Source organism: Callorhinus ursinus, unplaced genomic scaffold (assembly GCF_003265705.2).
Source record: "Callorhinus ursinus isolate GAN/ISIS: 27379988/994484 unplaced genomic scaffold, GSC_fseal_2.0 scaffold19, whole genome shotgun sequence".
NCBI classification, from domain to species: domain Eukaryota; kingdom Metazoa; phylum Chordata; class Mammalia; order Carnivora; family Otariidae; genus Callorhinus; species Callorhinus ursinus.
The window spans coordinates 29,513,271-29,527,124 of NW_027397081.1; positions in this window are offsets into that span (position 1 = coordinate 29,513,271).

Here is a 13,854-nt window from a genome sequence, read left to right on the forward strand (position 1 = left end):
AACAGTGGTAATGGGACCGATAGTCTTCAAATTGATGAAGACCTTTTCACTTGGCAGGGGTTAGTGGAAAGAATGGGGGCTAGGGGAGACATAAGAAAATATGGTAGGAGAACCAAGACTTTCTTCTGAGAAAGCTCCACCATTTGGGGACTTGGAGGGGGTGGGAGGGGACCTGTATAGATACCTGTCCAAGGAAGAGAGAAAATCATGTCAGAGGAAAACTTGTACATATTTATTCTTGCTCCTAGACAAATCACAAGCTGAGCTGGGAGACACTGACCTTATCATAATATTTATGCCCAGATCTTCCATGTCCCTTTTAGACATGAGGCAGGTGACAGGGAGGGCAGACTCAGTGCTCCCTGCCAGTGATAGATGTTCCTGCTGCAAAGGAGTAGCATTCACAAGGGCTGAAAGCATGGCAGGATCTTAAAACAGCTGTTCTCCATTCAAATATCTGTGCCACATACCTGTTCTGTATTGCCCTCCATCATCTGGAAAACCCATTGCTATGTCCCTTGAACAAATACATTGGCATTGGCTTAAGCAGTACAGTCTGGTCAAAAAGCACTATGATTGGGTACTAGATGCATATCTGCCCTTACTTTGAGAACTCACTGTGAAATGATAGACGTCAAATTGGCAAATTTGCCCTCCCTGTGGCCCTTTCTCCCCTCCTCTGGTCTAGCCTTCTCTTGTTGAAGTTAAAGAATGAGAACTTCTGAGCTCATGAGCCATATGCTTAGCCCACTAAAGTCAGATAAAGGTTACTATTAGCCTCTTCACATAGGGTGGCAAGGTGATCAAATAAGTAAATGTTTATGAGAAGCTTCGTGTTAATCCAGGCTGTTGTCACGGCTTCTCTGCTCAGTGCATCCCTGTCATCCTAGACTTAGTTGCCACATGAAAGATTTCTCTGCCTCCTGCCACCTGGCACAGACATCTTGCTTCTGTCTGTTTCATTGGTTACTGTCTTATTCTCTTCCTTGCATAAAAAAATCTCTTCTCCCTTGCTGATGTGTCTTAATTTCCCTCTCCCTTGACTGTTATTTCAGCAGCTCTGCTATTTAGCTCCATGGTGTCATATCAGACAGTTGGTGGGAAAGGAACGGTGCTAAATGACATAGCATCAAAATCCAGGACTGGCTTCTTGGTGGTGAGGAAGCCCTCTTCAAAGCTCATTGCCATTTCATTGCTTTGCAGGGGAGTTGTTCCCTTTGGTGAGAGAAGAGAAAACACCCTTTAATCCTGCTTCTTCCCACTCCCATGCATACATCACATATTCCCCTAAGAGGTCGTCCAGTAAGCCTTTATAGCCAACAATGTCACAGCTGTGACTGTCGTTCCTCTCCTGGTAGAAGGGAGACAGAACAGCAATAGGAGTTTGGGAATGCCAGTCCCTGTTCTAGAACCCCGAGAGCCTGACTTTCTCTCGCTGTTAGAATACTGCAGAGTGTTTCCTTATTCATACATTTTCTTCTCAGCACGTTCGAACTTGGTAACGCTGGAGGTAAAACTGGTAGGCTGCCTGGAGTGCATGACGATGCCTGCTGGCAATCAGGAGACAAGAGTTCCCATGCCAGGCTCAGCCTCTTACTTGCTGGGTCACCGTGAAGGGTTAGTTCCCTTTTCCTCCGTAGCCTCAGTCTCTGGATCCATACAGAGCTCATAGAACTGTCAGGACATTGCTGCCTTTGTCCTTTCACCAAGAAGAACCATGATGTAGTAGAAAGAAAATGAGCCTTGGATAAGGTGGTGTTCTAATCTGAGCTCTGTCCCTACTAACTGTGTGACCATGGGTGAGATGTAAAATGAGAATCAAATGATGAAAGATGTAATTCTTCCATTCCTATCCACATCTTTAAGGATTTTAAAGACAAAATAATTTAATTTATGCCATGCAAGTCTGTAAGGAAGCTGGCCTGGGATTTTAAGACCCTTTATGTTCTAACAGTTCATGATTCTGATTCTTTTTTTTTTTTAAAGATTTTATTTATTTATTTGAGAGAGAGAGAATGAGAGATAGAGAGCATGAGAGGGAAGAGGGTCAGAGGGAGAAGCAGACTCCCTGCTGAGCAGGGAGCCCAATGTGGGACTCAATCCCGGGACTCCAGGATCATGACCTGAGCCGAAGGCAGTCGCTTAACCAACTGAGCCACCCAGGGGCCCCATGATTCTGATTCTTTAATAGACTTATAAATCCTGAAGCTAGGGTTATAATCATCAGCAAAATCAATTATTTATTATTTATTGAAAACCTACTGTGTACTACTCTACTCTCTCCCTTAAAACGCTTAAAATATAGATGGGCTGTATTTTTTTTAATCACTAAAATATAAGATAACATATGCTGAGTGACAAATGTTGCAATTGTACAAGCAAAATGTCCTCCTGGTTTCCGAGGAGGAAGTGATTATCCAGAGACGCCATGGTAACATGCTCTTCCCACCACATCCCCCATATAACTCAGGGCTCCACTTGACCTTAACCAATTTCCATTTCAGTCAGAAGAAGTCAAGCAAAATGCATTATTGGGAGAATTTTAAAAATTCCAAGGTTTTAGTGTCCGAAGACACAGCATGTGATCTTTAGGCCTTCCATGAAAGTGCTTCCCTTGCTAGCCTTATGGTCTGGGGAGTAGTGTTAACAGGAATTCCCCATGATGGCCCTGTGGGAGAAAAGGCAGTGCTCTCAGCTATGCTCATCGTTTTCAGATGGGAACAACAACAGAGGAGAGAGGCATGATTTTGATCTAACCAATCATCAGGCTAGAACCAAGCCTTAGCATTTCCCTGGGCTTAAAAAGGAAAGCTGTCAAGAACTTTCCTCCCCATTTCAGAGACAGAAACTACAGCACAAAGTTAGAGAGTGCTATTTACCCAGGCTTCAAATACATCAAAGTAGAAACTTGTAGAAAGCACTGCTAGGCCAGGACTGTGAAGGCCAAGCATTCTGGGCAGACTCAAAGATGAAACCGAGTTCCTCTCCCTGACCAGCCCCGCAGGCCTTCCCACACAGAGTGGGCTTACAATGAACCTGAAGCAGGCCCTATGAGCATGGGGATGGCTAGCAGGAGGGGATGAAGACGACAGGGCTCTCCCTAGGGAGCCAGTTATTCTTTTGCCGCTTGGTTTATGTTTTTGGAATAAATGACTTGGTATAATAATAGAAATGAAGGTGCTGGAGTGAAACATCGTGACAGGAAGAGTTCCCACTGGCATCTCAATCAATTGTGGGTTTTGGCCCCTATGTCCTCTTTCTCATAAGCAACGAGAATCCTGACCCAACAAAGGGGAATGAGCCTTTCTTCTCCTCTCTGGTCCAATCTACCCACCAGGAAGGGACAGTTTCTCTTACCACCATCTTTAATGACCCCAGTCTGACTTCCTAGGAGGAGGTCTTAGCGTGTTTGAAACTTGTGTGTTTTTGTTTGGTTTCCTAAATGTTTTAGAGGGAGAGGATAGTTCCAGAGCTGGAAGAGACTTTAGAAGTCATCTTGTCCAGTTCTCTCACCTTTCACAAGGTAAGCCTCAGTGATTTGCCAAGGCCCTGTAGTTAGCTCACAGCAAACCCAAAGTCCACGCCTGTGTCTTTTTACTTTGCTCGTTGGAAGGCTCTTTCCACCATAACATCTTGTCCCTGGTGAGAAAACTGCTTACTAGGACCCCAGCCCTCTACTGGGTGGAGAGATTTTCAGTGAACTCAAGGTAACTGTACACTTGCCCATTGATCTTCTAGTTTGCATTTTCCCAGGTGAGAACAGGAGTAGCCTTCCCTCATGCCCTTCCCCTCAGCTTTATTTGCCCGGTTCAGTTCAACCCTATTCATCTCCCAATACTCCAGACAAGCATCACTTTATCTGAGAGCTTTCTACTCCCCAGGTTTGCTTGACTGTCTCTCCATTTTGTTTTTAAAACTCCTTTTGCAGAGGTCCATTATGGGCCAATATAAGTCCGTTATGCTGTAGTGAAGGCATTGGTACACTTGATTGCTTTCTCATTCAACCAAACACTCCTGTGAAGGCAGAGACCCTGTTTTAGGTGACAGTGCACCCCCAGCCCCTGGCATAGTGCCTGACACATAGCAGGTATGCAATAGAAATTTGTTGAATATGTACAGAATTGCTCACATTACCAGCAGGCGTCTGGTCTGCTGAAAGATGTATGCCCTATCTCTGGGCACTAGTGAGCCTTCCTGTGCTCTGCTCCAGCCTGGGGAGAAGAAAGTATGTCTGATGGGGACAGAGCAGCTATACAGAGTACTGAAAGGAGCAACACCTGGAGTGGAGGAGGCACCGTGGAGGTGGAGGAAGGGGGGGGGGGAAACTCTTGAGATCAGTTGTGGGAGTTGTGATGATGACAAGTCCAAGTGCATGGAAATGACAGCAATCACTGGGAAAATCATGAGCCACCTTGGATGTAGGAGAAATGACGGAGACTGAGCAGAAGAGCCCAGGTAACAAAACCAGGAGACTCAAAGAACTTTTGTGACTTTGTTCAGAGCTCTGAATTGTGCAAAATCTGGGATGCCTATTCAGGCTTAATGCGCAAAGTGTCATGGCCTCCCTATATGTTTCTCCCAGATGTTTTCAGGCTAGGACAGACCTCAGAATGCGCATGACCTTTAGTGAGAGGCACAGGATGCCTGAAAAGGGTTTGAGGTAACAAATGATTGGCAGGGTTGCCGTTCAACTGCCAGAGTGGTACAGCCATATCATCTGCAAAGCTCCCTGCTTAGACAAGGCTCAGTCAGCAACAATGAGGGCCAGGAGTTCAATGACCTGAGTTTTAATCTTGCTTTTCTGCCAATGTGCAAGATCTTTCGCAAACCAATTTATCTCATGAGGACTCAGTTCCCTAGTGTGGAATCCCAAATGTATATTCTAAGTCTATGCTTCTATGGTTACCTGCCCCTCAAGCTCCCTCACCCTGTGTGATCCCCAATCTGCTCTCCTGCTCCCCCACACCTAGGGGGGGATCAACGTTGCATCTTAAATGTCTCTTAGTGACAAGAGTCAGCAAAGATCTGGTTGTGGTAGAAATTCAAAGTAGGTGGATTTGAGGAGGACCAGGACCCAAACTCACAAATAGAGGATGTACAACAGAAATCTTCTCAGTAAGGACACATTCTGAATGATCACTTGCTGACTGACAGATGGGGAGAGGAACAGAACATAAGCCAGCAGCCTGGGTTTAGGTCTTCCCTCCCCTTCCTTTCTGTGTGTTGCAGGCAGGGTGTAGGTATTGTGATTAAAACCCCCTATTAAAACACTCTCCACCTCCTTGGCAAAGTGGCAGAAGCAGCTGATTTCCCCTCCTCTAAGAAGTTACCTTCTCCCTAGAAGAGGCTAACCTGGCTCTGTAACATTCTCTTCTCCTTTCTCGCTTTGCTCTCCTTATATTAGCAGCTCAATCTATATGCTGATTGTTGTTGTGCCTGCATTAAGTGGCAAGAAGCTGCAGCCCCCGAATGTTAAGTGGGGACGAAGCTTCACAGGAGAGAGTGGTTTACTGCTCTCTCGCTGGTGGAAGCTGAAGCATTTATGAGGACCAGGACTTGGGGGAGAAGAATTGGACTCCATGTTGTAGAGAAGGATGTTTCATAGGCCATGAGGCCCCTCCCACCATAGAACGCTGTGCCTCCAAGTAGATGTAAGAATTAGGACTTTCTTTCTTTCTTTCAGCTCTACGTCCAGCATGGAGCCCAACATGGGGTTTGAACTCACGACCCTGAGATCAAGACCTAAGCCAATATCAAGAGTCAGATGCTTAACCAACTGAGCCACCAAGGTGCCCCTGGGATTTTATTTCTAATGGTCTCCACAGGAAATGATGTTGGTTACTTGGCTACCCAATCTGATGGTTAAATCATCTCCATTGGGGAATTCTCATGGCTAACAAAATGCTCTGGATGCAGTCTGCATCCAGAATTCAGACAGGCTCGAAGCCCAGACCTACCAAGGGACACTCGTGAAAAAATGACATTTGCTCTTTCCAATTTCATAATAAACACTGAGCGACGGAAGGAAAGCTCTGTGTAAATCATTTGCACCTGCTGAACAGACTGGCTCATGGCAAGAGCCCCTGGAATGGTCGGGCAGTCAGGGGTGGCATCAGAGCAGGAGGGAATCAAAAAAAGAAACAAACAACAACAACAACAACAAAAAAACATGGAATAGAGAGAGAACGTCTTAGAGTGAGCCCTGGCAGAGTCCTAACTCCCTTGGTTGGGACACCTTCAGTTGTGGATCCTCACAAGAGCTCTGGGGCACTTGAGGAGCTGTCTGGGAGCACATCATAGTCTCTGGCTAATGTGTCCTTGAGGTTAAAGAAATGACATCCCTAATCTTGTCTATTTGCCTCTCCTGTCAATCATCCCATCTCTGCATTCTGGCAGCCATGCAAAATCTAATTCTCCTTCTTCTTACTGGTCAAGTTTTCTTCTCCTTTGGAATAAAGAGAAATCAAAAAAGAGTTAGATCTTCTTTCAAGGTATATGTTTGATGTTGCCCCAGCCAGAGATAGAGCATCTCATGAACCCATCCAAAACCTAGCCACTGGCCCATGATATGGTCTGCTCAATCTCCCTCAGAATGACAGCATGAAAACAGCTAGACTAAAGTAAATTCATTGTTCTGAAAGCCCACTGCCTGATTCTTTTTTTTTTTAAAGATTTTATTTATTTATTTGAAAGAGAGAGAAAATGAGAGAGAGCACATGAGAGGTGGGAGGGTCAGAGGGAGAAGCATCCCGGGATTCCGGGATCATGACCTGAGCCGGAGCCAGTCGCTCAACCAACTGAGCCACCCAGGCATCCCTCACTACCTGATTCTTAAGACTCAATGCAAACAGAAGCAGCACCGACTAGGTCTCTTCAAAAGCTAACTGGGCAGTTTCAAGATAGGTGTGCTTTGGTGCCTTCCCCAAAGGTGGTTGCCAATAATAAAACAGTCTCTTTTATTAAATACTCGTTGTATTTTTCGGTGATTTGCACCTTCATGTCCCGCATCTTACTGTTTCCCTGTGACAATGATATGTAAGGTCAGGTTTTCTTCTCTTTGAAATTGGGAAGAGAGAAACTAAGAAGTTGGCACTTCTTTTTCTAAGGTGCATGCTTCGCGTTGTCTCTGCCTGTGCTTGCTACCTCCACAGGTCCAGTCTCCACTCTGCTGAATGCTTCATGTGAACCATCTCAGTCCCCACAGTACCCTGTGGGTAGGAACTTTAGTCCTCTTTGTAGAGTGGAGGAAACTGACATTCAGTAAGGCTGAATTATTTGTGCAGAGCTCAGGAGTGCACATTAAGATCCAAGTCCACGTCTCTAACTATACAGCCTTGGCTAGCATCTTGCACCAGAAAGTTCCCCAGGTCCCCCGCTTCTTCCTATGTGGATACATCACTGCTTAGCCTGTCCAGAGCCCTAGCAGTGTCCATCTTGGGCTCCTGCCCCTAGTTCTCAGAGAAGACCCCCAACCTCTTCACATTACCATTGAAAAATTAAAGAAAGTATCTTTGATTCAGAGTCTCAGAAGTTCCCCAGCTTAAGAAATGCTGCTTTTTTTTTTAACTGCCTCTGAATCACTCACCTTTTCAACTAGCCTCCCCCCTCCAGGCTGCAAGTGGGACAGGTAAAGCGGGAGAAGAGAGCAGCAATGAGCCAGCTTCTGCCCTGAGTCAGTGATGACTCCCAGCGGTTTCTCCTCCACAGATTAATCACCTCCAATTATGGCTTCTGACTGGGCCTCGAGTCATTCACAGCATCGCCTCCTTTGTCTGACCTGCGCCTCCCTGCCATCAGGCTGCCTATTTGTCCAAAATGCTGTTGCGTGCTACACTTCCCAGCACCCCAAAAAGGTACCCCAGCAGCCAAGTGACTCAAGAATAAGGACTCCACCCTCTTCCCCCTCACCATCTGCTCTCAGCACCATGAGCCTTTTGGGGGCAAAAAGAAGAGGGAACATGAAATTGCTCCCCTCCGGAGCCTATAGATGACTATGAACCCTCCATTAGCTGATTGGATAATACCTTGTTGTGTTTCTCCTCAGCCCTGACTAATAAAGCTTTTTCTCATTTCCACTAATTACCCCCTCCTCACTGAGAAGGATGCCACACAGCCCTGGAGGGTGCTCCATGGCTCGCCCCACACCCTCACCCTCTCTTCCGTCTCTGGCCCCACAGGAACACCTGCCTCCCTCCCACCCTGCCAACAAAGCCCGGGGTAGCCGAGCCCCTGCTGCCTTTCTGCTTCCTCTTTGCAATTCCTAAGCATCCTCACTTTGGCTGCTGATCCAGGCACATGGGTACCTAAGATACTGTGCCATCTGCCCACCTCAGGGGGTACCACACTTGGCTCCCTGCCCTGAACTGCCAGCCCCCCGGGGGCATGAGCGAGAACTCAGTGCAGAGTGTTGAATACATCTCTGTAGCTTGGCTACGTTAACAAGAATTTTCCCAGATCTTGTTTCACTTGATCTTCACGTAATCAATTGTGATTCTTATGCACACTATCATCTGGGAAGATGTGGTGCATTATTATCCCTGTTCTTTAGAGATAGGGAAACTGAGACCCCATCCACGGGTATGAATCACCCTCACTCAGTGAGTGGCAACCCAAGTCTAGAAATCATGTTTCTCCACGATACCATGATCCAGCCCTAGCATTAGGATTGTGAAACACTGCCTGAAGCCCTCGTGGGAATGGTATAGGAGCTTAGAATTAGGTAGACCCATGATTGAATCCTATCCTAGCTTTATTTTATTCAGTGAGAGACACTATTCTAAGGACTTTTCAAATACAGCATCAACCGTTGTCACTCCCACAACTTCCTTTGGGCAAGAAATTATCAGTACCCTCAGTTTGCCACTGTGAGAACAGGGACCAGGCCACAGAGCTAACAAGGCACATCACTGGGGTCAGACATATGCACCCTGGTCCAGGGCCAAGCTCTTAAACCCTCCATGATGTCACTTCTGCAACTCCTGACTGATTAAACTTGGGCAATTCCTTCAGTTTTCCCATTGTTTCAATATTCTCATCTTCTAAATGGTGGTGGTAAGAGAATCTTTCTCCCTGGCATTGTATGAGGTTTAGATGGGAAGACGTGCATAGTGTATATAAAACACCAAGCTCAAGGTATGACACACAGAAAACACTAGTGATTAGCACAACGAACCCCAGGGCAAAGCTGCAAGACAGAGGAGAGTGAGGACAGAATTTAGGATGGCATTAGAAGGAAGACTCCCAGGTCCCTATTCCCAGAGGTTCACAGTGGGACAAATGGCAAATCTTAGGGCACTCTGTAGACAGGGACCAGGTAGCATGTCATCTGCTCCTACCCTGGCCATCCTCATTCCTTTTTCTAAGCATATCTCTCAAGCCTGTCTGATAACCAGGATCTAAATTAACTCTGAGTCTGAAAAGCAAAAGGCTCTGTAATTAAGGTTTTTACCTACTGGGGACCTTAGTCATCTTTGAGAATCAGATAAAAACTATAAACCCTTTCTCTAGAAAAACCCAAATACACCCAACACACAAACTTGTTCTTCAAAGTTCAGGGATGATGAGCAGGTTGCCAAAGGTCCATTTGACCCCAGGTTTAGCATCCTTATAATTATCATGGCTAAGCTTGCCAAGCCTTTTCTTTTCCAACTTCTTACCTTGGCGTTCTCTCTCTCTCTCTCTCTCTCTCTCTCACACACACACACACACACACACACACACACACACACACACAATCCCTAACTACCCCCCCCCATTGCTTCCCTGGACACTGCTCCTGGCCAGTACAGAAGCTACAGTGGTAGTTGCTCTAGCAATGATGATGGCTGTTGCTAAGGGAGCCAGGAGGCATTGGGGGGGGGGTGAGTGGGCAGCAGCCCAGCAGGGCAGCACCCCCCCATATAAGTCTGAGCGGCTCAGGCCCTGGAAACGGTGTTCCCAGCTGGCTGCCATGGCAACAGCAGGCTTGGAAAAGTATTCATCATGGTCTGGACAGATTTCTCCAGCTTGCACTTGCTCTTTCTTCTCCCTAAGTGGCTAATTGAGGTTTGAAAAGGTCTGCTGTGAGTGGGCAAGGGGCACAAGGGGCAAAGGGCTGGTCACATGTCCTAAATGCAGCAGGCTCCCCGGGGAGGCTGAGAGGCCAGGGAGGGTCCGAGCCAGCACCCAAGCAGACACCCTAACTGCTGGGGAGGCAGCCCCAGAACACAGAGATATTCATCTCTCTTCCAGGGACCTCTGCCCCTCCTCCTGCTTGGAAGAACTCACTCCTTGCCCAAGGAGTTACCCTAGGAAGGAGACCTACTGGCTATGTTCAGGTAAGCCAGCAGCCAAGTGAGATCTGGTCACTTCCAGCACAGCCATTCAAGAGATGCAATGAGGAGAGTCAGGCTGATGGGGAGAGGTTGAGACATGGGGTATAATTTAAATGAGGCTAAGGGACAGATGAGGTGAGAGGTTAATGGAGCAGTTTAAAGCCTTACCACAGTGTCACCAATTCACTGGTCTGATTGTAGGTGGTTTCAACGTTATCATCATCTAGAAGTACCATCCCTGTTACCATGTATTGGGTGGTGATTAAATGGTGTGCCTATCTTGACTTGATCTTCAAAGCAACTTTCTGAGTGAGACTATTGTCCTCTTTTTACAGATGAGGAAACTGAGGCTTAGAGAGTTCAAACCATTTGGGCAAGTCATGCAGCCAGAAAGCAGTAAAGCTGAGACTTGAACTTACATCTGTCTGCCTACAGTTCCCATCTCTTACTGTGGGTAGCACAGGGCCTGGTGTGAGTGTGACCTCTTCACCTCTCAAGACAAGAGCAAGCACCTCAGTTTGGGGCTTTAGAGTTCAGAGCCCTCAGGCTCTGAGGTTGGCCAAAAGTACCCCCTGCCACTATGCATCCTGTAACATGTGGTTTTAGAGCAGCTTGATTGCTTTCGAATGCCAGGATCTACTATGGTGATCATTTTATGTCGTTGTTTTTAAAGCATGTGCACAAAAGTAGAGAGATCTCATCTGTGACCCAGGGCTTTAGTTGTCAGGTGTGACTCCCAGGGAGTTCCCATTGGAAGAGGACCCTCAATGGGAATCACTGGGCTCCCCAACTTCCAGAACAACGGGGGAGATGGGGCACCTCAAGGAGGTTGCCTGGTCTTCTCTGTTCTCAGAAGCTTAGAGTGCAAAGGGAGTTTTCTGGGCCCCTCTGGGATTATAGAAAGGAAGGGAATTAGCATTTAAAAGTACCTACTATATTCTAGGAATTCTCGTACATGTATCTGTTTAATCTTCACAATAACCCTTTACGATTGATATTATTATCACCTCATATTATGAAGTGAGCTCATAAAGATCAGGTAATTTGACCCAGGGCAAACAGAACTTCAGCCCAAATATAACTGGCTCCAAAATCTGTCTGGTTTCCGTTCTATTCTCTGACCTCCTGTAGATATTGGTTGCTCCTCATGGCCTTTTGAAGCCAGGAATCCCCAGTTCAGCCTCTAAGTGGGGAGTCCAAGTGGTCTTCTTCTTCCTGGGGCTCCCTCATCTCCACAGAAGATGAGCATCTTTCATCCTCCAGCTATTTTTATTTCTCTTTTCCCATTCTTCTTATCCTCAGATCAGGAGTCACAGTCAACAAGCCAGAAGCCAAAGCATGGCTCTCACCCCATGTTCCTCCAGCTATAGGCAGAGAAGAAGATGGGGTTCCTCACCAAGCCCGAGTGCAAAGGAAGAGTCACCAGGGAACCCTGGAGTTTGGGGTCTCCATTCTCAAGCTGGCCTTGGCGCAAGCTGTGCCTTCTCCAAACCTTCCTCCCTGATCTCTGCTTCCTTGGGAAGCTCTCACATCTGCAGGCCCTGCTGGGATCAAGGAGGAGGCAGGGGTGGGAAAGCGAGTGCCCTCGCTGTACCATTCCTTCTCTGGGATGGAATCTCTCAGCCTGCATCTGGTGTCCCCCTCCATACCAGAAGTAAGACCGTAAGCTCACTCTGTTTTGGGTGTTGTGTCCCATGTTGGAATCAATTGTTAGGAGGTCGTTTGCAGTTCTGGGAGGAGCTCAAGACCAGGAGTCAGAGACCTTTGCTCTGTTCCCAGTTCTGCCACCAACAAGCTGGATGATCTTGAGCAACTCACTTGGCCTTTCTGGGCCCCACTTTCCTCTGGTAATCACTGGACCAACTAGCCCCTTCTAATAGTCTACATTGTTTCTCCGAGCTCTGTAGCTCCGGATACCCATTCCACATCTCCCGCCCCAAATCGACAGTCCCTTCTACCCCCAACAGTCAGATGTCCTTATCCTATCCAGACCTGCTAAGCTATAAATAGTACAAGGCAGTTGGTTTGTTGCTATTATGATTTCTTTTCAGGCAGGAAGTCGAATTTAAATTGTGTCCCAATCAGGACAAACGCTGGGATGCTCAGGTCTTCTACACAATGGATTATATAAAAACAGCTAACCTCTTATTTCCCTCTCTCTTTGTTCCTGCTCTTTTCCAATCACTCAGTCAAGTCAGTCAATGTGTATTAAGTGGATGTGTCTGCAAGGCCCGGTGCAGAAATGTAATCCAAAACGACAAGATTCTTGTCCAGGAGGAATTTACAATCCCATAAGGATACAACCCAGACAGGAGCATTAAAGGCAAGCCTGCTGCCCTCATGCAGTGGGGAAGGACAAAGGATTTCTCAGTGTCTTTTAATGTTTCCTTTACCCACTTTCCTTGTGAATTTCATAGTGATATCATGTATCTGGTCCTGCCTACTGCCTTCTTATCTATGGAGGAAATCAAGCTGCTCAGACACATCCATCCCCTCTCCTGCCAGGGCCTCACCTTCCTACCTGGATGTGTTGACCTAGTTTCCACAAATCCGCAACGCAAAAGCAAGGGTTTGAAGGCTGGGATATGCGGTCTGCGTCTGTCAGAGCAAACGATGAGACTACATACAGATGGAGGTTGTGGCGACAGTGGAGATCTGCCCTCCTCCCCGCTGATGTCCCTTGGCTGCCAGGTGTCTATGCTCCAAGTGCTTTCTCTGAATTCCCTCACTAAGCCTCTTAGAGGGCAAGTGCTACTTGCTGCCTCCCTCTTCTCCTTTAGTCCTGGACACCTCAACATCTGCTCCATAAATAATAGCTTCTCTAGAGCTCTTTATAATTTACAAAGTGCTTCACTTGTATTTTCTCATTTAATCTTCTCAACAAAGCTGTGAGATAGGATTATTACTGCTCCTTCTTTACAGATAAGAACCTGAGGCTCAGAGAGACTTCGTGAGTGGCCCAAGACCTCACAACTGGACCCAGCTGATCTGCCCTTGAACTTGACTGAGCTCTTTTGGCCCGAGATGCTCCCTCATGGTCTTCTCCATGAAATCAGTGGGAGAAACTGCTCCTCCCCTTGGATCCCCACTCTCGTAAGACGTCACAGCGCCAAGCTCTCACTCCATAACCTTGTACTACATGAGAACCCAGAACTCAAACACAAGAGACAGGGCTCAGCAAAGGAGTGAGAATAGATGAAAGAGAGTCAAGGGCTATGCTGGTGCCCACTCCCCACTTGCTGGTCTAAGGATCAGACCTGTGCAATTTCTTTGGTGGGACTGTTTAAAACACAGAGTGGGTTTTGAAGGGTTTGTTAGTTTGGATTTTGTTGTTGTTGTTGTTGTTGTTGTTTCTGGACAGAAATAAAAAAAGAAACATGAAGAAAAAAGTAGGCCATTGGCCCAGGAGTCCCCTGTGAAAACAAGAAAATACCTGGGTATGGAAGAAAAGCCAAGCCAGGGAGACAGAAGGTAGGAGTCTCGGGGCAAAACTGTTCCCTTTGGCTCTTATAGGCAGGAGAAACGGTGTTGGGGGGTTTCC